The sequence below is a fragment of the Myotis myotis genome, unplaced genomic scaffold (genome assembly GCF_014108235.1).
Source record: "Myotis myotis isolate mMyoMyo1 unplaced genomic scaffold, mMyoMyo1.p scaffold_m19_p_4, whole genome shotgun sequence".
Taxonomy (NCBI): Eukaryota; Metazoa; Chordata; class Mammalia; order Chiroptera; family Vespertilionidae; genus Myotis; species Myotis myotis.
The window spans coordinates 93,034,012-93,043,942 of NW_023416346.1; the positions used below are offsets into that span (position 1 = coordinate 93,034,012).

At 43.1% G+C, this 9,931-nt stretch overlaps 1 long non-coding RNA gene across 1 annotated transcript; it reads left to right on the top strand.

Moving 5' to 3' along the window:
* Window positions 1-482: 482 nt before the first annotated feature.
* LOC118654196 lies at window positions 483-9,556 on the top strand. Its single transcript, XR_004966988.1, has 2 exons — window positions 483-618; window positions 9,027-9,556. It is a non-coding gene; the product is annotated as an uncharacterized LOC118654196 (long non-coding RNA).
* The last annotated feature ends 375 nt before the right edge of the window (window positions 9,557-9,931 follow it).

The window sequence follows — 9,931 nt, forward strand, 5'->3', positions numbered from 1 at the left end:
TAAAGATTCCAGGAACCGCAAGGGACGTCCAAAGCTCCCAGGCAGAGGGCACCTATGCTGAAAATTCTTTCCAATTCAACCAGCAGTTACCCAGTGCCCTCTTTATGTCAGGCACCCTTTTAGACACAGGGATAAAACAACGAATTACACCAGGGTGCCCGTTGTTAAGGTCCACCCAGATGGATGCGCTTCTCTCCAGAGCCTGGAGGTTGTCAACCGGTTGTTGCCCCAATCTCAACTTGTTTCTTCACTTCCTAATGGGCAAAAGCTTGGAATAAACTAGTCTCTCCTGCCCCGATTGAAGTCCGTGCCCCGCTTTCTGGCTAGCAGTGGCGGGGAGGGGCAGGGCAGAAGCAGCCAGGACGCCTTGACCTCATTTCATTCGCCTGGTTTCCCCTTTCTTGGGTGCGCCCACGTGACCACCTTCCCCTAAATAAAGTTGAAACATTTCTAGGCTGCGCTCAGTTGCTGAGGGAGTCGGCACCAAGAGTGAGCTTCTCTAGCTGCAGCAGTCCCCCTGTTGGCATCTCGCCACCCTCCAACACACACAGCCCTGCACCCTCGGATCAGAGCCGTCATCCAGAGCCCAGCTCAGTGCCTATTACATGAACTGCACAGGTAGTAAGCCCCGCTCACCCATCAGATGAAAAGGTGCATGGGTGGGTGGTGGGGCTTTGGCTTTGACGAAAAGAGCTGGGCTGGAGGGAGCGGGAGTCTAGCGGTAAAGAGCGAGTTTTATGCTTTAAGAAACACTTGTAAGGATGGATCCGGTTTGTGCGTGTGGGGACTGCTGAGAGCTTGAGGCTTCAGGGAGGTGGCGTTGGACTCCATGGGAAAAGTGCTGTGTACTGGGAGTCCAAAAGCCTACCTGGGGTTTCTCCTCAACCCAGCCTCAGCCTTGCAGTATAACCTTGAGAGAAGAGGCTTCCTTAACCTCTCTAAACCTCAGTTTCCTCATTTGCAAGAACTAGGCTCAGGCTCGCGCTGATTCCAGCTAGTAATGCTGCTGAAAGCGCGGAAAAGACAATGGCGGAAAGGCTGGCGCACCGGTGCGGAGGACTGCGGACTTGAGGCAAGGCATTAGAGCCCGCTGGGTGGGGCAGAGGCCTTTTTAAAAATGCGGAGGGGACCGACATATGGGGGCGGGTCTGGAGCTTATCTCTGGGGCACTCACTCCCCTGGCACCGGCTGCGGATCCAGCTGCAGCTGTAGACAGAGCTTGGGTCGAAAGGCCCTACCGCAGAGCTGCCGGTTCCTTCCAATTGGGCGGGTGTCCAATCGGATTCCTGGGCCTTACGTGTGGCGGTGGGACCCAAACTTGCTTGATAAGGGTTCCCAGAGTGCCTAGGCTCCTCCTGGCCACCCCTTCCCAAGATGCGTCTGCTCTGGGATGCCTGGGAGAAAGGGAGGGGGCAGGGAAGAGAAGGGCAGTAGTGGTCCGTGATGCCGCCGGAATTCTGTCATCCAGCGGTTGCCAAGCCTCCAATCTAAATTCAGGAGGGCCCTCTATCCCAATACAGTCCTTGAGGTAACAGCTGAGAGACCATGCCCCACCTGGAATGGGGGTGGACAACCCTCCGGGAGCCCAGGGGCAGTGATCCCCCCCAGCCAGAACCTGAGAGTGCTTTTGAGACACAGGTTTCATCTCACATTGAGGGAGGGGTGAAGTGGGGTGGGGTGTGGTAGAGCAGAGCAGGTAAACATACTGGCCTAGGTAAAAGATGGCATTTATTCATTCCAGATCCTTATCTGGTTTTAACATAAGAAACATTCAAACTTGTGAAGAATTTTTGTGAGTTTATTTGAGCCAAACTGTTGACAATTGCAGGGAAGCAGAATCTCAACAGGATTGAGATAATGCTCTGGAGAATGACAGTTTTGCATCTTGTTTTATACATTATAATCAAAAGAGGAGAGGCCAGGCCTGCATGGCTCAGTGGTTGAGCATCGACCTATGAACCAGGGGGTCACAGTTCTATTACCAGTCAGGGCTCATGCCCAGGTTGCGGGCTCAATCCCCAGTGTGCAGAAGGCAGCTGATCAATGATTCTCTCTCATCATGGATGTTTCTCTCTCTCCCTCTCTGGGCTACATGAAACCCATTGGTGATAGATTAGGGAGGTGGGAGAAACCTCTGAGAATGGATAAAGAGTAAAATGATAGATACATAACTTCTTTTACTTAGGTAGGTACAGGATAGTTTAACAGTCAACAATTAACTCAGTAACAATGAGGGGATTTGTGGTCTCCACAGAGAGGTGCCTGTACTTTGAGGCATCCAGAAAAAAGGAAATTACTTTGTTTTTGCAAAGGCATGTTAATCGGGCATGTTACCTTAGATGCAAAAAGACAAATGGACAGATTTAGTTAAAGTGAAGATTAACCTTTGTTAGGGAAAAATACTGCCTTAGGACATGACTACCCACCATAAACTGCTTTTAGTTTAAAAAAAGTTTTCGTTTCAGACTATCCTTTGTGGTTACTTTAGCTAGCCAAGTTAGCATGTGGCCCCTTTTCATCCATACTGGCATCTTCCTCTGACAGCAGTAGCAGCTGCACCAACCATCTGAATGGCCCAGAAGATGGAAGCCTGAAGGGGAGAATAGTGCTCTGAGTCTAGGCCACCTGTATTGGACCTAAGGTACCCTGGGAAGGGTAGAGCTAGGGAAGGTTATAAGCCCCAGTTCTTTCCTCCTTTTGAATCCTAGACTGTGCCCCCATCCTTCCTCATTACCTTCACTAGGCTAGGACAGTATAGTACTCCTATCTTCCTATCTTGAAAGCAAATATCTTATTCTAGAGTCTAGACCCAACCGTTTTGGCTCAGTGGATAGAGCATCGGCCTGCAGACTGAAGGGTTCCAGGTTCAATTCCAGTCAAGGGCATGTACCTTGGTTGTGGGCACACCCAGTAGGGAGTGTGCAGGAGGCAGCTGATCAATATTTCTAACTCTCTATCCCTCTCTCTCCCTCTCTGTAAAAAGTCAATAAAATATATTAAAAAATATCTTATTCTACCCCAGTTATCAATGCACTTTCAATTCCTTGACTTGGGAGTGGTAATAATTTTTCTCTCGTAGTACCCATCACCTCCATTTTCCATCAACAAGTAACTATTAAGACTCTAACCATGACTAGGGCTTGAGCTGGGATTCAAAAAGAAATGACAGTTCAGTGACATGGCCTGGTGGGACAGATAGGTAACCATTATAGTTATGGAGCCACTGCCCCACCTCAGTTTCTACTCCTGTATAAAGTGGGATTTAGGTTAGTCAGAGATGCAGGGCTCTGTTCATAAGAAGGATACACACACACACACACACACACACACACACACACACACTCTTATGGTACAGTCAGAAGCTAATTTTGGGTTGGGGAGGGAATTGATCTGCTAAAGCAATATATCTAGACTTAGGTAAGGAAATAGATTTACAGATTGTTGTGGAAGAATAAAGAGGTGACAGTAATTTTCAACGTGTGGTTTTCAAAGATGGTCCCTAACCATGTACAGACCTGCAATGCAACCCTGGCTGTCCCATCTTCCTTTCTAGTGGCTTTAAGTGAAGACTAGCTCAACATCAGACTACTGAAGTAAGTAGTGTGCTAGTACCTGCTCCTCCTTAGCAGCACTACCTTAGAGAACTGTAGCCCTAGAAAACTTGACTGCAGACTTAATACTTTAGTGCTAGGCTGCTTTAAGGGTAGCCATATTTTATGTTTTTGTTTTAATATTTGCATTTGAAAATCTTTTTAGTCCCAGGTTAGGTGAAAGACATTTTTTATTACCACCTATGCTTAAGTAAAATTAAAACAGACACATAATAACCACCAATTACTCTTACAAACATATATAAAAGAGAAAGTTTTAGGCCATGGAGTTTTGTGTATTTTTTTGTTTTGTTTTTCAATTCAGGGGCTATTCCCCCCCATATTAATCCTCACCCGAGGATATTTTTCCATTGATTTTCAGAGAAAGGGGGAGAGGCAGAGAGAGACAAACATCAATGTGAGAGAGATACATGGATTGGTTGCCTCCAGCACATGCCCCAACCAGGGTTGGGATAGAGCCTGCAACTGAGGTATGTGTCCTTGACCGGAATTGAACTGGGGACCCTTAAGTCCTAGGGCCGACACTCTGTCCACTGAGCCAAACTGGCTAAGGCTAGGCCATGGAGTCTTGTTTTCTGTTTCCTTTTTTATTTTTTCTTGCTCATCTATTCATAAACAGTATGGGAGCTATTTTTCCTTGGGGAGGAGTCATAGGGTATAGAAGAAGAGAATGAAAGAAGGGAGTGAAGACCAGAGCATATCCTTAGAGGCACTAGTAAGTGATCAATTTGAGTTGGTTTCACAAAGTTTCTGGAAACTTCAAATGCTGGATTTCAAGAATGAGAAAAGAACAACCTAATTGACTTGAACATGTGATACCTACACTGATAGGACTCACTTTCAAAATGGTACCTGAGGCAGGGTACTGAAGCAAGGAAGCTGGAGGCCTTCTATATTTCTGTAGCTGAATCCCACCCCTCTGTATCCTCTGTTTGTATGCAAAACACACACACACACACACACACACACACACACACACACACGCACACACACACACACACACTTTAGTTACATGAGTTTTTGTTGAAATCAAGGAATAAATCTGAGGCCTTCAATTACCCCACTCCCACCCTCATTCTCTTTTTCTTGGAATTTCTCTTTAGAGTTTAAACTTGGCTAAACAGAGGAAATGGGACAGGACATTGCATAGACATAATAAAATCACTAATTGGCTCATTTAAAATTTCATTATATTTCTTCTGTTATCCAAAACCAAATCTGTACTTTTAGTGAATGACTTGTATAACTAATTATGAAAGCCCCTCCTGATATAAATAATTGTTCATTCATGTGATTTGACAGTGGCATGGAAAAGAGAAGGAACTCTGGGTTTATTTTCCTTCTGTGGGCTACTCCATTACAATAATAAGATTCCGGTTTTTGAGGGCAAAGATGGGGTCTGGGCAGATAGTTAAATGGGGACCTTTTTTTGTTTATTTGGGGGTTTTTTTTGCCGTTTTTTCTGAGAAAAAATGTCTTAATCTTTTAAAAATATATATTTCTATTATTTTCAGAGAGGGAGAGATAGAAACATCACTGATGAGAGAGAATTATTGATTGGTTGCCTCCTGCAAGCCCTACACTGGGGATCGAGCTCGAAACCCGGGCATGTGTCCTGACCGAGAATAGAACTGTGACCTCCTTGTTCATAGGTTGACGCTTAACCACTGAGCCATGTGGGCCAGGCTACTTTAATCTTAATGAGCTTGTTATTTTAATTGAAGATATTATAAATGGAGAAGAGGTTATTCTGTTGTAGAAACCACCATCTGATAAGCTGTCCCTGGCACAGAACAACTGGTGACATAAATTCTTTTGCGGATTGTAGTCTCCTGATAGAGCCAAAATCGGTTGCCATGATTTCCATGGTCCGTTGAACAGAAAAGATGTGACTAGCTCTTGGCCACAAACTAGATTGCACAGCCAATAAGATCTGCTTCCATGAACCCAAGACTGCTCTTGTTATCGGAAAGGGGACCTGGCCCTGAGCAGGTCTGCTTAGGGCCAACCAATAGTGTGTGGGTTCTTGACTTTGTGCAGGAAGAATTTCACAGCACTAGTCCAGGTGAATTTTAGAAGAAATTTACTAAAGCCGGGAACATTACAACAAGGTAGGGCTCTGGGTTTATTTTCCTTCTGTGGGCTATTCCATGCCACTGTCAAATCACATGAATGAACAAGGAAGCAGCAACAGGAGAGCCTAGGCTGGGCTTCCTTAGCTCTCTGGAAAGTCAGAGAAAAGGGGGCCTTGGGAACAGATTCAGAGTAGTAGTCTGAGCTGCCACTACCCATTACTCCCCTGGTTGCAAGTCTCTTGGGGAAATAGAGTTTAGGAGATATATTCCTAGGGGCATGAAGAGAGGAAAGAATAGGGGGAAGGAAATGACAGGGGCAGTTACCCAGAGGGAGAGGGTGAGCTGAATTTTTTGTTTTGAGGCTTTTATCTCTCTTGTAGGCTGGAATTTTAGGGGAGGTCTCAGGGGAGGGTTTTAGCAGAATATTCATTAGCTTTCCAGGTGTGTCCTTTCCGGGTCATGGTCTCCACTGATTGGCCAGTGTCAAGGCAGGGAGTCATTAGTCATTGCTGTTGGTCCTGGTGTAGTCCACCTGGCTTTGCTGCTTTTCTGGAACTGGAGCTTAAATACAACTGAGGCCTAGATGTTACCTCTAGGGATGTGAATTTCTATATCTGCTGTAAATTGCTCTGCCAGTTTGTTCAGCTATCTGTCTCAGTTTTCCTATTCTACTTATCCTGGCTTACTGGCCTGTCTCACTCTGACTAATGAATGGGGACAGTTTTTAAAGGTAATTTGAAAAGGGTTTGCTGAAGCACACTACTTCCCTTGGTTGCCAAAGCAAGCTCAGCAGCAGCTCTCTAATCGAGACAAGTACTTCACAGTGAATCTTAATCCATGACTTAATTGGTATTGGAAACTTGGTATTTCATTCTCTGCTGCAGGCAGAATATTACTTTGAAAGTGCTAAACATGTCTCCCATCTTCCTAGTTGGATTCTCAGGCTTTTAAACTGAAAAATAAGGGAAACTGCTTAAAGACTCTGCCAGCTATGGCAGTCTAGGATTCTATGACTTGATGAAACTCCAAGATATGTCTCCAACTACACAGGTCCCTCTAATGAAGCCAGAAACAGATCTGGAAAGGGAGTGGGTTATGTTCTTTAAAGAATAAATTGGCCTTTTGGGGGAAGAACATACAGAGGGCCTCAAAATATCTCTGCCCTCTGGTATCTGCACAAACCAGAGAAGAGAAATGTAAGTCTTCCATTTTGCCTGCCTTGCTCTACCAAGATAAGTGGGTCACTTTAAAAGGAGAAGTTACAAGGCATAGGGGCTGTTGAAAGGCAATGCAATGGAACCCCAGCTCCTCTCTCAAAAGATGAACTTACCTTGTCATTTTCATTTTCAGTTTTTTATCATTTTATCCAAATGACATAATGGTGTTGTCATTGAACTCTTTGAATGTGAGTAAAATATAGCCCCCATATTCATCAAGGAACTATCAGAAGCTGCATTTTTCAAATGGCACCCACCAAAACAAATAAATTGCTCAAAATGGAGATTATTCTGAGCTATATCTTAGAGTCACTAATGGGAACATTTTTCTGTAGCACTTCTGCACTTTGTTGTACATTTTGGGCAGTAGAACATAATGTTTACTGCCTGTATCTTGAACTTTGACTATATTTTGTTTATATTTCCATAACTTTAACTATTTCTCAGGTGTGTACCCTTAAATCTTCTATCCTATCTGTTTGGACTATAGGCCAATATAATCCTTAACAGCCATTTGTAAGCCTCCTGCCACAGGAGAACAAAGGCCAAGAAAAACTTGTCCAAGCTTTCTGCCACAGGAGGACAAAGACCAGAAAAACTTGCTGGACACCAGGAACAGACCATATAAGGAGTTAAAACTGTCCTAAAAACACCTAATCACACATTCACTTTCCATCCATATTTCAAGCCCACCAACTCAACCCCAAGACCTACTGACAAGAGCTTCCAGCCAGTGACTACATATAAGGATAAAATTCCAGCTCCTGGGTGCTGCCATCATCAACCTAATATTCCCTTGGCTCAGTGCTATGCAGCCCTTCCCTTTGGATATCCCATCCCCCATCTCCTTTCCTTAAATAAATTCAAATTTTCTTTATCCACCGTCTGAGATGGCTATTTAACTTGCTTGTATACCACCACGTTAACCTTTCACCATCTTTTTATCAAGGTGTACCATTTTTCTTGCCCTAAAGCTTCTCTAAAACCCAGCATTTAAATTATTTTGAAAGTTAACATTGTGGGAGCATATGTGCTTCTGATTAGGGAAAAGCTTTAATTTACTTCTTTTAATAATAATAGTATGCCAATTTATAGTAAACAAGAGTGTGTTAGAATTGGAAAGTGCTTAATAACACAGTTCATTAGTAATCACAGTCAGTTCTCCATTGCAGAGAGGACTATGCTATAGATTCGCATTAAAAAACTGATTACTGCCCTGGCAGTGTGGCTCAGTTGGTTGAGAGTCTTCCCATACACCAAAAGGTTGCTGGTTAGATTCCCGGTCAGGGCACATACCCAGGTTGCAGGCCTGATCCCTGGTCAGGATGCATAAGGGAGGTAACCAATAGAGGTTTCTCACATAGATATTTCTCTCTCTCCCCCTTCCTCTCACTCTAAAAATCAATAAAACTTTAAAGAAGAAATATGATTATGGCTTGAGTTGTTATTCCATAAACAAAAGCTACTACTCAGACTGTCCAAATTTAGGTGGAGTTACAGAGAGGTATTGGGGGTAATGATAGGTGGTAATTATGAAAATGACAGTATATAAGCAATTTTTTGAAAAATATAAAGTATTTTCTAAGCATACATTATTTTAAAATTTGTTGTTCTAGATTAACTCCATCATTACACTTCTCACACTGAAACCAGCCACTCAAGGGAACTACTCTAGAATGGAGGTTGAAAATAGTACTGTGCTTTTGTGTGCCACAGGTTATGTGGGTTGGTGTGTTTCCAAAATGACTATTTTACCTTGTCTTTCAGATAATATGGTCCTTTAACTAGAGTTAAAATGTTTACCAAATACATACTATTTGGGCCTGGTTTATTTTTATAGGTGCCCAATTTTCTATAATTTTAGAAAATGCTTAGTTTCTCATTAAAGAGCCTTTAAGGAAAGTCCTTGTCAAAGTCTATGAGTATTAACATCCAAAAGAAAGGAGACAGGGTTCTGCTGATATCTCTTAAAATATCATGAATATACCCTGTTCTACTTAATCAATGAACTGCCTGTGTCTTGTGTATGCTGCAGTCACTCTTGGGGTTTTAAAACTTTTAAGAAAGTTAATTTCAGTAGTCCAATATTAATGGAAAGTTGACTCCACTCTCTTCAAAACCAGATCCTGAGGCCACCTAGTGGAGGTTGCTGCCATTTTCCTGAACAGAGAATCCAAGTCCACTCTTCTGCACCATCTTCAAACCAGGAAGCTGTGAGGGGAACAGTTTCATTGTTGTTTTTTTCCAGTGAGATCACCCTTCAATTTAGGATTCATGCCTACCTTCTGGACTTCTGAGGACTCTGAGAATGTTGATAAGCTGAATGCAACCATACAGGCTGAAGTCACCCATCTGGAGGCTCCCCTTTCCTCCACAGTAGCCTTGATAATAGTGTTGATGATTATTTTCTCATTGGTAATGACTTCCTTTGTGACGTACTGTTTCCACAAGTGGAGGCTGAAAGGTCGAAAGCTGCAGACAGCCCAGGAAGAGTATCAAAGAGATCAGGAGAAATATATATTTCAGAGCTTTCCTGATCTTATTACTTAAAAATGCAATAAACTGACATGAAGTGCGCCATCTGCAACAAAGCAACATAACGTGTAACAAGAAATGAAAAAAAAAAAACATGACATTAGAAGGAATAAAGAAATTAGACATGAAATAATAAGAAGTGAAATAACATGTATTAAAAAACCACTGGCAGCAAAATGACATGCTGCAAAACAACATGAAGTGAAAGGAGAGAAGAATGACAATTGTACAATGAATTCTCAAAGCAAAAGTTCATGCAGCTGATCTGTTAAGCTGTTCATTGTTTGTGTGCTGCCTACAGTTTTATTACAGGTTATAAGCAATTGGCGGTAGGTTTCTTTGATGTAAAGTGAAAGCAAAGCTATCACATATTTGACATCTATGTTTTATTTACTCTTAACCTTTGATTTGGTGGGGGATGTGGGTAAATAGAAGTTCTGTACTGCTCATTTACTTACCAAGGGTGGGCAGCTGAATACACAGGCAGAAATTT